The sequence below is a fragment of the Polypterus senegalus genome, chromosome 4, assembly GCF_016835505.1.
Source record: "Polypterus senegalus isolate Bchr_013 chromosome 4, ASM1683550v1, whole genome shotgun sequence".
Lineage (NCBI taxonomy): Eukaryota > Metazoa > Chordata > Cladistia > Polypteriformes > Polypteridae > Polypterus > Polypterus senegalus.
In genome coordinates this window covers 125,140,676-125,153,212 of record NC_053157.1, presented here as the reverse complement: position 1 = coordinate 125,153,212, position 12,537 = coordinate 125,140,676, and the positions used below count along the sequence as shown (strand labels likewise).

The window sequence follows — 12,537 nt, the reverse complement described above, 5'->3', positions numbered from 1 at the left end:
GTTACACTAATAAACAATATGAGGTTAGTTTCAGTGTATTTATAAAGCCGCATCAGGAAAATAAGGTGTAACCACACAGGAACAGTAGCATTGCTTTGATGCTGGGTGCCGCCAGTCTGCAAAACCGAGCGGAGAACTTGCGTACGACAAGGTATGAGGTACCGTGGAAAAGTGCGTGGCTTTACGCCAAGTGTACGTTTTATACATTTGAACGTGGTAAAGTTCTTACGCAACATTTCTGTGCGTGCGCACCATTTATACATGAGGCCCCTGGAGTTTGACACCCATGCTCTAAATCAGGGGTGTCAAACTCCAGGCCTGGAGGGCCACAGTGGCTGCAGGTTTTCATTCTGACCTTTTTCCTAATCATTGACCAGTTTTCACTGCTAATTAACTCTTTTTCCCTTCATTTTAATATCCCTGTTTTTAAGGATTCAGTCCTTCAAACTGATTTGTTTCTTGATGAAATGGGAGCCAAACAGAAATGAGATGTGAAACGAGCCAACAGATGAGCAGCTAAACTGGGATTTCAAACTCCAACCAATTTTACTCCAACCAATCTATTAATGAGAAGCTGATTCTTGCTGTTATTTAAGCCCGTTATTTAATTTTGTGGCCTGTTGCTGCTCTCATTCTGCCACAGCAGACATTGCCAAAACTGTTGATTTTCTGTTCGTCAAAATGTTTTGGTGACCTGAGAGATCAACCTTACTGAGACCTTCACTTTTCTTTATTTTCAGATATTGTGTGACGGGCACAGGTGAGCTGGTCGTTTGGCAGCTCGTTTTGTGTCTCATTATTGTTTGGCTGCTAATTAAAAAAAGACAACTAAGGGGCCTGAGTCAAGTTAATTAAAATTAAAGCAAAAAAACTTAATTAGCAGCCAAACTGGTCACTAATGAAGAAGATGGTTAGAATGAAAACCTGCAGCCACTGCGGCTCTCCAGGCCTGGAGTTTGACACCTGTGCTCTAAATGATTTGCCTCAACTTAAAAAAACAGATTTACTTCAGCTTAAAACAAGTGAATTGCACCCAGTCACACTAAATGATTTGCCTCAACTTAATAATTGTGGGTTCAATAAGATACAGAGAATTATATTGGTTCAGATTGAAAATATTAAGTGTGAATCATTACCTTAATTATTTTAAGTTGAATGGAGGTTATACTTTATTCAATGTGGTGTACTGTGTGGGAACAGAAAGGTTGGAATGAATGCTGTAAGTGATGAGACTGGCTGAAGGGCTTCTGCTTTGTAAGGGGAGGACATATCTCTCAGGAGATGAATGACAGGAGAAGTTAGGAGGAAAAGGAAGGTGCAGTGGAAGGAAGTTTTAAGAAGTGAGTGAGGAGACAATAAGCAGGAGCTTTTGCGGTATAGAGATAAAAGAATGTAACTGGCAGGAGAATAATTAACTGGTAGGGAAAGCTTACTTTTATTGTTTTGGAGATGTGCTTTGTAACCCAAATAAGAAAGGATACCATTTGTTAAGGAACAATGACTCCAATTAAATTGTAGAAAACACCAGTACCTCTGAGTTGGATTTGTTTATTAGGCTGGTCGTTACAATATTACATGAATTCATTAATTTTGTTGATACTATATTATAGTTTGTTAATATAGTTTTGTTTGTAAATAAATACGATTATTCTCTACCGATATATCATTTTTAAAGTAGCTGTTTTGTTATCTGTCTTTTCCGTCATGGCTTCGGTTCCAACCCCTGATGGATAATCAAGGTTTTACTGTATATATAAAATACTAATGTTTCTATGTGTTTTCACACAAAAACCCGCAAACCCCTGAGTCATGAATCTTGATCTTGGTCTTGATTGAGAGCTTATGCAGTGATACGTGTCTGATACAACCCATGAACTGGACATGTGGGCTGCCTCAGTCATGTTATTAGGCTTCTCTTTCTCCTTCTCATGGCAAGTGGTGGAATGGCCACACTGCATGCCTGACAGGAAAAGACCTTCCGTGCGTGCGTGCAATATAGCTGACAGGAAAAGAAACGTGGCGAGAGCTGCTGATGGTGAAGTGCATGACATACTCTTACTGATTGTTTTCATTGCACACAAAAGTCACACACTTTGAAAGCAAAACAAAGTCATGGACATTCGTTATATCACAGAAAAGGTGACCGCTCCCATACCAGAATGATCTGGGTTGCTGTGTTTCATGATGGCCACATTGAACAAGCCAATCATATGGAGGACAGGAAGAACTCAGTTGACCATCAAGTGTGAGATATGCATTTCATTGCAAATGTAAGTCATACACACTGGCAAGCAACAAAAATGAACAAGACCTGTGACTGCTGCTTGGTGTTAAACTAAATGAACAACAAGAAACCATATGATGATCAGACGCTGCCATTCATGCCAAAGCCACAGATGACAGTGAAGGACATTGAAGCAACCTCAGTGGAGTGACCTGGTGTGCTGTCTATCTCTAGAGGTGCATAAACCACCTTTCTTCAAGGACTGGAAGTCCAAGTGTAACATAATATAGTTGAGCACACAGGCAGATCTGGTTGATATTCTTACTGAGTTCAAACCAAATGGAAGCTTTTGAGTCACCGCTACAATAGGCCAAGACATTTCACCATACTGTATCTGTTCTTATGTATATTTTACATTTTACAATGACTTAACACATGCCCTATGATGGACCAGCACATTGCTCTGAGCTTTTTCCAGGCTAAGCTCCACTTTTAAATTGGCGTTTGAGAATATATGTGTATGAAACAGCCAGCTAAGTCATCTGAATGTTTTAATGTTAAAGAATTATTTATTGGACTATGACCAGAAGTGGATGATGCTACCTAATACTGAATAAAATGGTTTATCGGAGTAATCCATACATCCTATAAAAACCAACATAGTTGAAGCCAATCAATGTAAAACCTTTAACAAGTGCAATGTGTGAAGTTAAAAAGTGAAAAGAATTTTCAGCTACATTGTGCATGTTTACCATGCAGACGTTGCATTAAAAGGAAGCTGTGCAGGATTACCGAAGTCAGCCCTTTTGTGTGTTGCTTTACTTGGGGCATCTTTTTGTCGGCAGTAATATATTCAATATGTCTTAAACAGTAAATAAATAACATAAAATCAGTTAGAAACACAAAAGGGTGGCACTACCCAGGGAAGATCTGTAAGCTCAATAACTAACTTGGCAAAAAAAGAAAAATTTAGGAGGAAATGATCTGTAAGCTCAATAACTGACTTGGAAAAAAAAGAAAAATTTAGGAGGAAATAACCATTTCTGACAGGATGCATTTCCATAATCTTCACTATGATCTAATTGGCCAATTATAAGTGATTGTTGGCACTTCAACACTTTCTTATGGCTGGCCTAAAAAAGTTTTACTTCACAGTTACCAGTTGGGCTTTAAATTCCCAAGGAAATTTCAAGTTTCATATTAATGAAATATCAAGCCAGAGTTACCCATGGGTAATTAAAATAAGATGCAGCAAAGCATTTTAAGTAGCCGTGTAGATCATACGCTGTGAGCTGAAGGTGTGTTTGTCATATTATTGTGAGCAATAATATTAAGAGACAGCTTTGTATGCACCTTCAGTATGAATTCAACCTAGATTTTACAGAGAGCGTAAAGAGCAGTGCTGCCGGTCTGAGTAAAAGCAAAAAGGGATGCAAAGAGACTTTTAATGAGTCCAAACAAAGGACAGCTTTCGTTTAGTACAGGCATGCTGTATGCAGCAGGGCAGATGGCAAAGGTGGCTAACTGTCTGTCTATATGCAAATGCAAATAACAAAAGGCTTTTTCCCTTTCTTTCAGAAGGATTAGTGTCAAACAACCTGGCTCCATCCTTTTACAATCAAGGTGAAAATGTGCTGGATGCATAAAGATTCTACTGAGATCTTTTTTTTCCAGTATAATAGAGAGGTGTTTTGTACTTTTCATTACAACAATTGAAAGGCAAATACACTAAATGCCATATCTCTCCCACTGCATCCTCATGGAAAGCTTAGAATTTGCCCCAGAAATATAAAATGACATGAAATTAAGCCATTTGTAGCTTTGAAAATATCTGGGTGAGTAGACACTAAAGAGCGGGCAAACCTGTGTGATGTCAAGGGTGGCTTAAAACCTTCCCCTTTGCCTCCAACTTGACAGAACACATTTTAGTCACAGTTATTCCAGGGCATCCTGGAATGTTTTCCCTCGTCTGCTTTTATTTTTACTTATGATGATAAGCATTTTTAGTAGCATTATCAACACCATTTTGTGTTGTTTTGCCATATGTGATGATATGCCTGTTGTAGGACACATGTCAAAGAAGTCCTATTATGACACATTTTGTCATATATAAGATGGTGATGTACAGCTTTGGGCATCCTAGGCTTGAATCAAATGGCTATCTCAGTTCCATCTCTTTCATTAGTGTCAGAGAAAGCTAGAAGGTCGTTCTAAAACACATTTGGTGTTCAGACTTTTCTGCTATGTTTATTGCGTTCATAAAAATTACTTTTGAATCTTTTGAAACCACTCTAGTTTTTCTTGACTTAAGAAAATCCTCATATATGATAGTCCATGTTGAGCTTTTGGGACTCTACCCCTGAGAAAACCCTTCTTTTTAGGCCATTTTTGGACCACAGTTTGGGCAGGAACACTTTTATGATAGAGAGTAAACCAATAGGTGTCTAGGACTTGAAATTATGTCTGCCACATCAACCAATCCCAGGGGTTCACCTCCTAATGTGATATGAGGGTCCAAAGTTTGTTAATACAGTATCCCTTGTGATTCGTGGGGTTTAGGGGGGCAGGCCCCCTGTGAATGAAAAACCCGCAAATAAATTTCAGGCCCACAGTTACTTTTTATTACATTGAATAAGATGCAAAATAAGCAAAAAATTTGAGATAGAATGATCACTTATCATGTGCGTGAAGCTGAGGCAATGATACGTGGTGCTCCCTTGGACAAACTGCATAGTTCAGCAGTTTTTTAGTGAACTATAATTTTTCATAAAATGTAACTTATTAAAATACATTTCTGTGTATATTTCGGGTAGCAAATAACAAAAAATGCTGAAAATTAGAGATACAATAAAAAAAACAACAAAACACCAAGCACAAACACTCATGACACAGTGCAGTTTCACACATGCAGATGACTGTGGTGTATTTACGAAATGAAAACCCCAGTGAACAGCCTCCAGAAAGTTTTGTAAAGTTCTATCCCACCATGATGCCAATGTATGTGAAGATTTGGAGAAATTTAGATTGCTCCCAGATGAAGACGTTTTCCAGCCCAGATGAAATCACATGAACTAGAGGCCACAGAACAAGGACATAAATCCTGAGAAAAGTGTAATCCAATTATTCCGTAAAGCATTGAAAGAAAAAGACATTTAAAGACAAAAACAATCAATTGCAGTCCTACTGGCCTGTTGTGGTTTACTTTTAAAACTAGCGCCCTCATCTTTTGTCCAGCAGCTCTTGCATCAACCATCAAAGCTACCCAATCACACAGTACTCCAGGGTTGCTGGTATTTGGAGTCCATTTAAGCGGAGATACAGCACTGCCTGCGGTTTTCTGCTATATGTCACAACACTCGTAAAACAATTTCCATTTAATTATTGATGACAAACCTGCAAATAGACGGATCGCAATTCATAAACCTGTGAGTAACAAGGGCTAATCAGTATATGCATGTGTAGTGTCATTTTGTGCTATTTTATGCTGAGCATGAGTATGATAATATCTTTGAGAATTGGTTCTTTACCAGTGGTTCTAGCCCTCAAAGAGCCACTTCCAATTCATTAAAAATTGTTAAATTGTAAAAAGTATTGTTTTAGATTATTTCAAGGTGAGTGAAATATTGTGTTATTTTTGATCCTTTATTAGGTCTCTATGGACCTCTGTCAGAGGGTGAAAAATGACACATTTCTATTACAATCTGGAATATTTACATATTAATCATTTAATTTGAAGCACACATTTTAATATTTTAAATATGTGATGCAACTATTCTTGTTTATTATGTATTTCCAACTTATGACGTAAATCATTTATTATGAACATTCCAAACTGGAATAGCTTACGCCATTTCAGAACCTGTCATCGTCATTTTGTGATATGCCTATCACTTTGCGTGTTCGTTTTGTGTTTTGAAGTACAGTTCAACATCCAGGATGTTCAGGTTCAGGGAATTTGTAGGATAAATATTTTTTGTGATGATCTTTTTATAGCACCGATGAGCTGGAAGAAGTTCCTGATCGTCTGGTTTGTTCATCTTAGTATGCTACTACAATGACCTTATCCTGCCTAAATGTACTCAAAGTAAAATATCTGTAGATTGGAAAGTACAATAATATAGTACAATAATGGCACCATTTGAACAAGTGAAGAGACTGGAGATAGAACAAATAAAAGTGTGTAACATCCTTAGATGGAAAATTGAACTGTGGCTGGAAGGCTTAACTCAACATACAGTACATTGCTTTTGATATATACAGATATGAAAGTTTAGCTCCCCCCTGCTCTGCCTGAAGAATGAACAAAGATCATGAGATGTGCAGGACAAGAAAAAGCATGCTATAGAAAGCACACAATTGTTTATAGCTGAAAGTCAGAATGGAACAGAAAATATTAAAAACAAGATGTAAATCAAAAATCATTGTCAAATTAAGAGGCAAAAAATCTTAACTCCCTGCAGTGTTTTAACATGCACTGCAAAGTTACGTTTTGATACCCAGAAACATGAATACAGAAGCTGCTGCACTGCCATCTTAAATAGGAGAACCATAATGATATCAAATATCTTATACCAACAACAACATTGTCAACAACATCTAAAATCCACAAAATTCCTGATCAATTTGCAGATCATATTTCACCACTCTCAAACAAAGCTTGGGCAGCTTTGAGGTCCTCACACCTTAACACTTGTCACCCTCCGTTTGTTAATCAAGTTGTAGCAATAGCAGTGCCACTAAGATTCACACCATCAAAGAGACAATGATTTATTTATTGTTTTCAGTGGGAAATGCAGGAATGCACCCAGCCTTGGCCCAACTCACACACACTTACTTATAGAGAAACAGTTGAACAGCAGATTCATTTAAAAACAGTGAGGTATATTAACTGAAATAGAAATATAAACAACTACTAAATGGTTAACCCTCCTTACACTCCTACGGCGATGACCAATAATAATAGTACAACAATAAACAGCTAACAACATTCATGACAATGTCCGAAACACAGTAGAAATGTAGTGGCAACAGATGATGATGAATGACAAGTGGAAAATCCTGTGAAAGTTTCAATGTAAGTAATGTGAAGTTGTCCTACCATCCTTCTGATGTAGTGCAGGATGAGTTGATTGGGAGCACTCCCTCTGATGAAGATGTGTCCAATTCATACAACTCACATGAACAGGCTGACATGAGACTGAACATACATCCTGATAGAAACAGTAACCCAAGACAATAACCTGGTAATCAAAAAGTGCCACTCCTGTGCCCTCTGAAACTCTCCGATAGAGCAACACTTTTGAGGCAGCATGAGATATGTAGTCCTGTATTCTGTATTGCTGCTACAAAGTTTTGATTTCCATATTACTAAGTAGGGAGAAGATTGCTGACCAAGCACTAAATCCCTTCTCTATTGTACTTGGAACTAAATGCCAGTAGTTTATTTGGTTCATTATTATTTGATTTCTAACAGGATTACCTGGCACTGGCCAAGATGCAATAAAGTTTAGACTGTCACTGAATCAATTATAAAGGGTAATAAATGTATGACCTAAAACAAAATTTCACCGGGTAAATTCACCGCGAGCAGCAACTTTGCATACCTGTGTCAATTCCCAAAACTGTTTCCTAGAGTGCGTAAAAATTTCAGAAGAAACTTGAGTACAAATGGGGAATCTGCACGAAATTAGGCAGGGAATGGTTGAATGGTATGGATTTGCATACCAGAGACACAAACATTCAGACACACCTATAATATGATTAAAAAGACTTGTAGCTTGTCCCACATGAAGTAACAGTGTGTCATGATTGGGTGGTAATAGGGTAACAGACAGCAGATTGGTTGTCTAAATTAAAAGTAGCATCCAAAAGAATGGTCAGGAAAAATTAAGCAAGGTCTGTAAAGAAATTGCAAAGGTGCTAGTTCAATACAAATAGGTAAAGCTACAGTTAAGCTACTGAAACAAAATTCAGAGAAAAGCAAACTTAATTCATTGGGTCAGGCTACGTGTGTGAGAGCTGACAATCGGTAAGCGCTCTTCCAGAAGTACAAAAAGAACATATAAAATATAACAAATGAGAGGAAACCTTTCAGTCCATCAAGATTGTTTGTTTAGCTAATAGCTAAGCTGTCCCTTATATGCTTATAATGCAAGGAATAAGGGACACAGGTGTTATGGATCTCATAAACAGAGGACAGGCTCTTCTGTCTGATGTCTCATGTTTTACGTACAACAACAGAACAGAAAAAAGGACAAAGATTGCAGCTGAACTCATCATACCTAGTGAGTATTCATACAGCACCAGCTTTGTCAGGCAGCGTGTCAGAAAAAGAAGCAAGTATGCGATACTTTGGAAATGTAAAACTGCACTGGAAAGTCATCTAATATGACCTCCCCTGTGATTTCTAGCTGTGTAATCTGACATCCTGAAGGTAACAAGATCTGCATTTGACATTTCCTCCAACTGAAGTTGTGTAATGTGCCACTGACCTATACATATAACATCGCAAAATGTTTCTTTTAAAGTTCTGAGTTTTAAAGTTTGCATACTCTCATGTCTTTTATAGTGGAGTTGTGCCAACGTCATATGCCATGTGCACTCAGACATGCTGCCTGTCGATGTGGTGAATCCTAAATCACAAAAAATTGTGGCACCAAATGAGAAAAGGATATAAACTAAGTCACACACTAAAATGCATATAAATAATATAAACAAATTAAGACTGTATCCCTGACAGAGTATAGTACAAAAATCAAGTGAGGCAGACACAAACTGTTAAACATAATTTATAGCAATAAATGACATTAATTTTATAATAAATAAACCATAGCAATAAAAGATGTTAGAGTAATAGCTTAAGTAAGAGGACTTGAAAATGTCTGATTGTTGATTAAAATCCCACTTCTGGATCAAATGATCAGCTTATGCTTTTGGTGTAAGACCATGCGTCTCATGTGAGAGCACAGAGAGATACTGATTGATCCTTTGATGCATTATTATCACTATTATTAATATTACTAATCAGTATTTTTCACTTCAGCCTTATAACCAAATCAATTGATGTTCTTTTTTTCATCCATACGCACACAGCTCATTTTTACACTGTTCATTTCTAGCACTCTCCATGTCATGCTGGTGTTCCATTTGCTGTATAACAATATTGATCATTTTTAAAGCATTTATGTGATGATACTCATAGGCAATACGTGAAACAAACACAAAGTCATTGATTGACAGATGAATATTGGAAACAGGAGGCATACAGTGCTGTGCATATTACCCAGTAAGTGTTCGGTAAATGTCTCCCCTAGCTGTAAAATAAATCTAACCATCCATTTTAATTCCACTTCTTCTTCTGATGATCACATAGTGTAAAATAAATATTCCACAATAATACTAAAGTGTATTCCCCTTGTTATATAATGGGAGCTCTGAGTAGCTTTCTGCTTGCTAAATGTATCTGATTAAGATTCGAATTCAGGAGGTTATATCTTATATAAATAAAGAAAGCAATTTCTGTGATGTCTCGGGGCCTGATGCTAGCATGGGACTGCGAAGCAATAAGTCCAGGTAAAAACATCCCTGCTGGGTTAATAGGCAAATTACTTGAACTTTATACATTGGAAATAGTAATTGTTCACTTACGTTTCTTGGTGTTTTTTTCCTGCCGGTGAACATTCTTTCTTTATGGGTTACAGCTCACAAAAAATAATTATAATGAAGCGATTAGCTTTTGCATGTCTAATTTGCATTTCTTCTGCACAGACAGAAAAAAATAAAATACCTCAGCCTGTTTGCCACAAATGGGAGCTTTTAAATGAGAACAAGCAATGAAGACAACAGTGGCGCACTTTGTGTGATGAGAAGCTGATTCATCTTTCACGGAAGACAAAACTGGGTCTTTGTTCTTGCCTAAGTAGTGTGCAGATGCTTTCAAAAATTGCTGCCTTGTTTTATCAAATACCTCATCTGAAAATCAAAAGGGAGTAGATGTGCTCATCTCTCCTGGCCACCTGTTTATAATGTAACTGAAAGCAGATTTAAAGTCGACAAATAGTGTGTTTGTGAAAGTTCTAGGTCAGTCTTATATGCTTGTAAAGGGCAAGTGACTATCCACAACTCTAATGGTGTTAGCAAAAATGACATCTGATGGTCCTCCTTTACACCCACTTAATCCACTCCAGTGTTGTGGAGGCTGGGGTCTCTTCTGGAAGTACAAAGCACAAGGCAGGGACAAGCTTTGCATGCAGTGCCTGTCCATTTAAGGGAACATTGTTTAATGTTTTAACACATGCTTATGTTTTGGAATGTTTGCTAATTATTATTTTTCATGTTTTATATTTAATTTGTTATGTTTGCTTATAGTTTAGTAATTGTATCCTATAACTTTAAAAGTTCTGATATTCCTTGTTTTTTGCTGGTGGAGCCTAAGGAGGTGGGGCCACCCCGATGTCTAACCTCCTGAGCCCTCCCTCTACCTATTTAAGTCAGCTGAGAAGGCTCAGGAGTAGAAAGTCATTGCGTCCATGTCGACTGTTTGTGAGTATGGATATTTTTTGTTGGGACTACTGGTACTTGATTACTTTATGCTCTTGCTCTTGGATTTTCCATTCAAATTTTGTCTTTTGGGACTTGTTCCATTTGGATTGCCTTTTAGGCAACTCCTCTATTGCTTTTTGCTATTCTATTTATTACATATTTTATTTATAATGAGCCCAAACCTCTGACACAGCAATGCCCAGCACAGTTTTGGGATAAAATAAGATCACAATGATCACCCTTTTCAAGATCAGATGTGTGTTGCCCACTGCTTCCCGACTCTGACTCCCCTAAGTGTGGCAGCGAGCTCTCTTAAAGTTGACCTGAGAACGGTTTTTCAACTGTCTGTATCAGTCCATTGAAGCACTTCTGGGTCATAGATGAACCAGGCCAGTCCTCCCCTGGCAGCGCCCTCTAGTGGTTCCCAAAGACCCCATAAGGGCTGCATCACTGAACTCCTACTCCCATGCCACCCGGCAGGTGTCCTAAAGTGATCCAGCCCTGAGAAACGCTGCCATCTGCTGTATGGGTAAATGTGCTGCTCCCAGTGGCCTTGTATGCCTGCTCCTTCTATCGTGGCATCCTGGCTGGGTATGAATTCTTAGTTTATCCTGGCCAGGATGCTTGTCCTTCTTTTGTGGCACCTACAGCCATTTTGTGTAGAAATTAAGTGGTGGCTCTGAGGCTAAGGATCTGTGCTGGTATCCAGAAGGTTGCTGTTTCGATTCCCCATCACTGCCAAAAGAGATCCTACTCTGCTTGGCCCTTTGAGCAAGACCCTTAACCTGTAATTGCTCCAGGGGTGCTGTACAATGGCTGACCCTGCGCTCTGACCCCAAGGGGTATGTGAAAACGAACAAATTCCTAATACAAGAAATTGTATAAGGCGAAATAAAGAACAAAAAAAAAAAAAAAAATCAGGGTTTTATGTTTATCCTTCTCCTTATTTTTTTTTTGCTATATTTTTGAACATTTCTTTATAATTTGAATGAACTATTAAGCCATTATTCCCAATCGGTGCCTAGACAGGTTGATGCCTGCAGGTAGATTTTCTAAGTTGACCAGAGAAGATCTAAGCTACTTTATGGTTATTTTTTGAGATTTCACACTGTTTTTGTTGTTTGTGACTCGTAATCATGACACAATGGGGCAATTTAAAACCCCAATTAACCTAAAGTGCCCATCAGAAACATAGAGATACAAGAAGATTTTGCAAACTTGATTTAAAGTTGACCAGGCCTGGGATTCAAACAAACTTGAGGTGAACATACAAACTGGTCATTTTGAGCCCAACTGAATTAGGATTTTTCTGAATTATTTGAAAGAAAAGCTGCGTCACCCATTTGGGTTTTTTGGAAGCCGACAGCACATATCAACTCGAAAGATTTAATAGCCAAAAAACACTTTTTATAGCTTAAGATGCCATTGTGAAAAACAGAAAGGTTATATGTGTTGAACTTCCTGGACAATCGATATAAGTTTTTGTAACATAAACAGGGTGTTGTTTCATCTAAATCCCATAGTTTTAAGTGTCTGAAGTAACTTCCTTTAAAAATGTTTGCTTTACAGTAGGGGTTTACCAACCAGGGGTAAATATCACATACTCTTGGGTAAAATTTGCTGATCTCAATCAGCTCCCAAAGATGACGTGAGATTGCTTGTTCAGCAACTGCAACCAAGAATATCCAAAATCGTAGGTGAAATATAAGAATGAGTGTCTCACTGATTAATATGTTCTCGCCGACTCAGTGTGTTTCATTTTGGTACGCCTG

At 37.9% G+C, this 12,537-nt stretch overlaps 1 long non-coding RNA gene across 1 annotated transcript in view; it reads right to left on the bottom strand.

The window, feature by feature from the left end:
* LOC120528605 overlaps positions 1 to 10,046 on the bottom strand; it is a 60,477-nt gene extending 50,431 nt beyond the window's left edge. The window contains exon 1 of the long non-coding RNA XR_005633559.1: positions 9,872 to 10,046. This is a non-coding gene — a long non-coding RNA (uncharacterized LOC120528605). The remainder of the gene's footprint in view (positions 1 to 9,871) is intronic.
* Between the last annotated feature and the right edge of the window lie 2,491 nt (positions 10,047 to 12,537).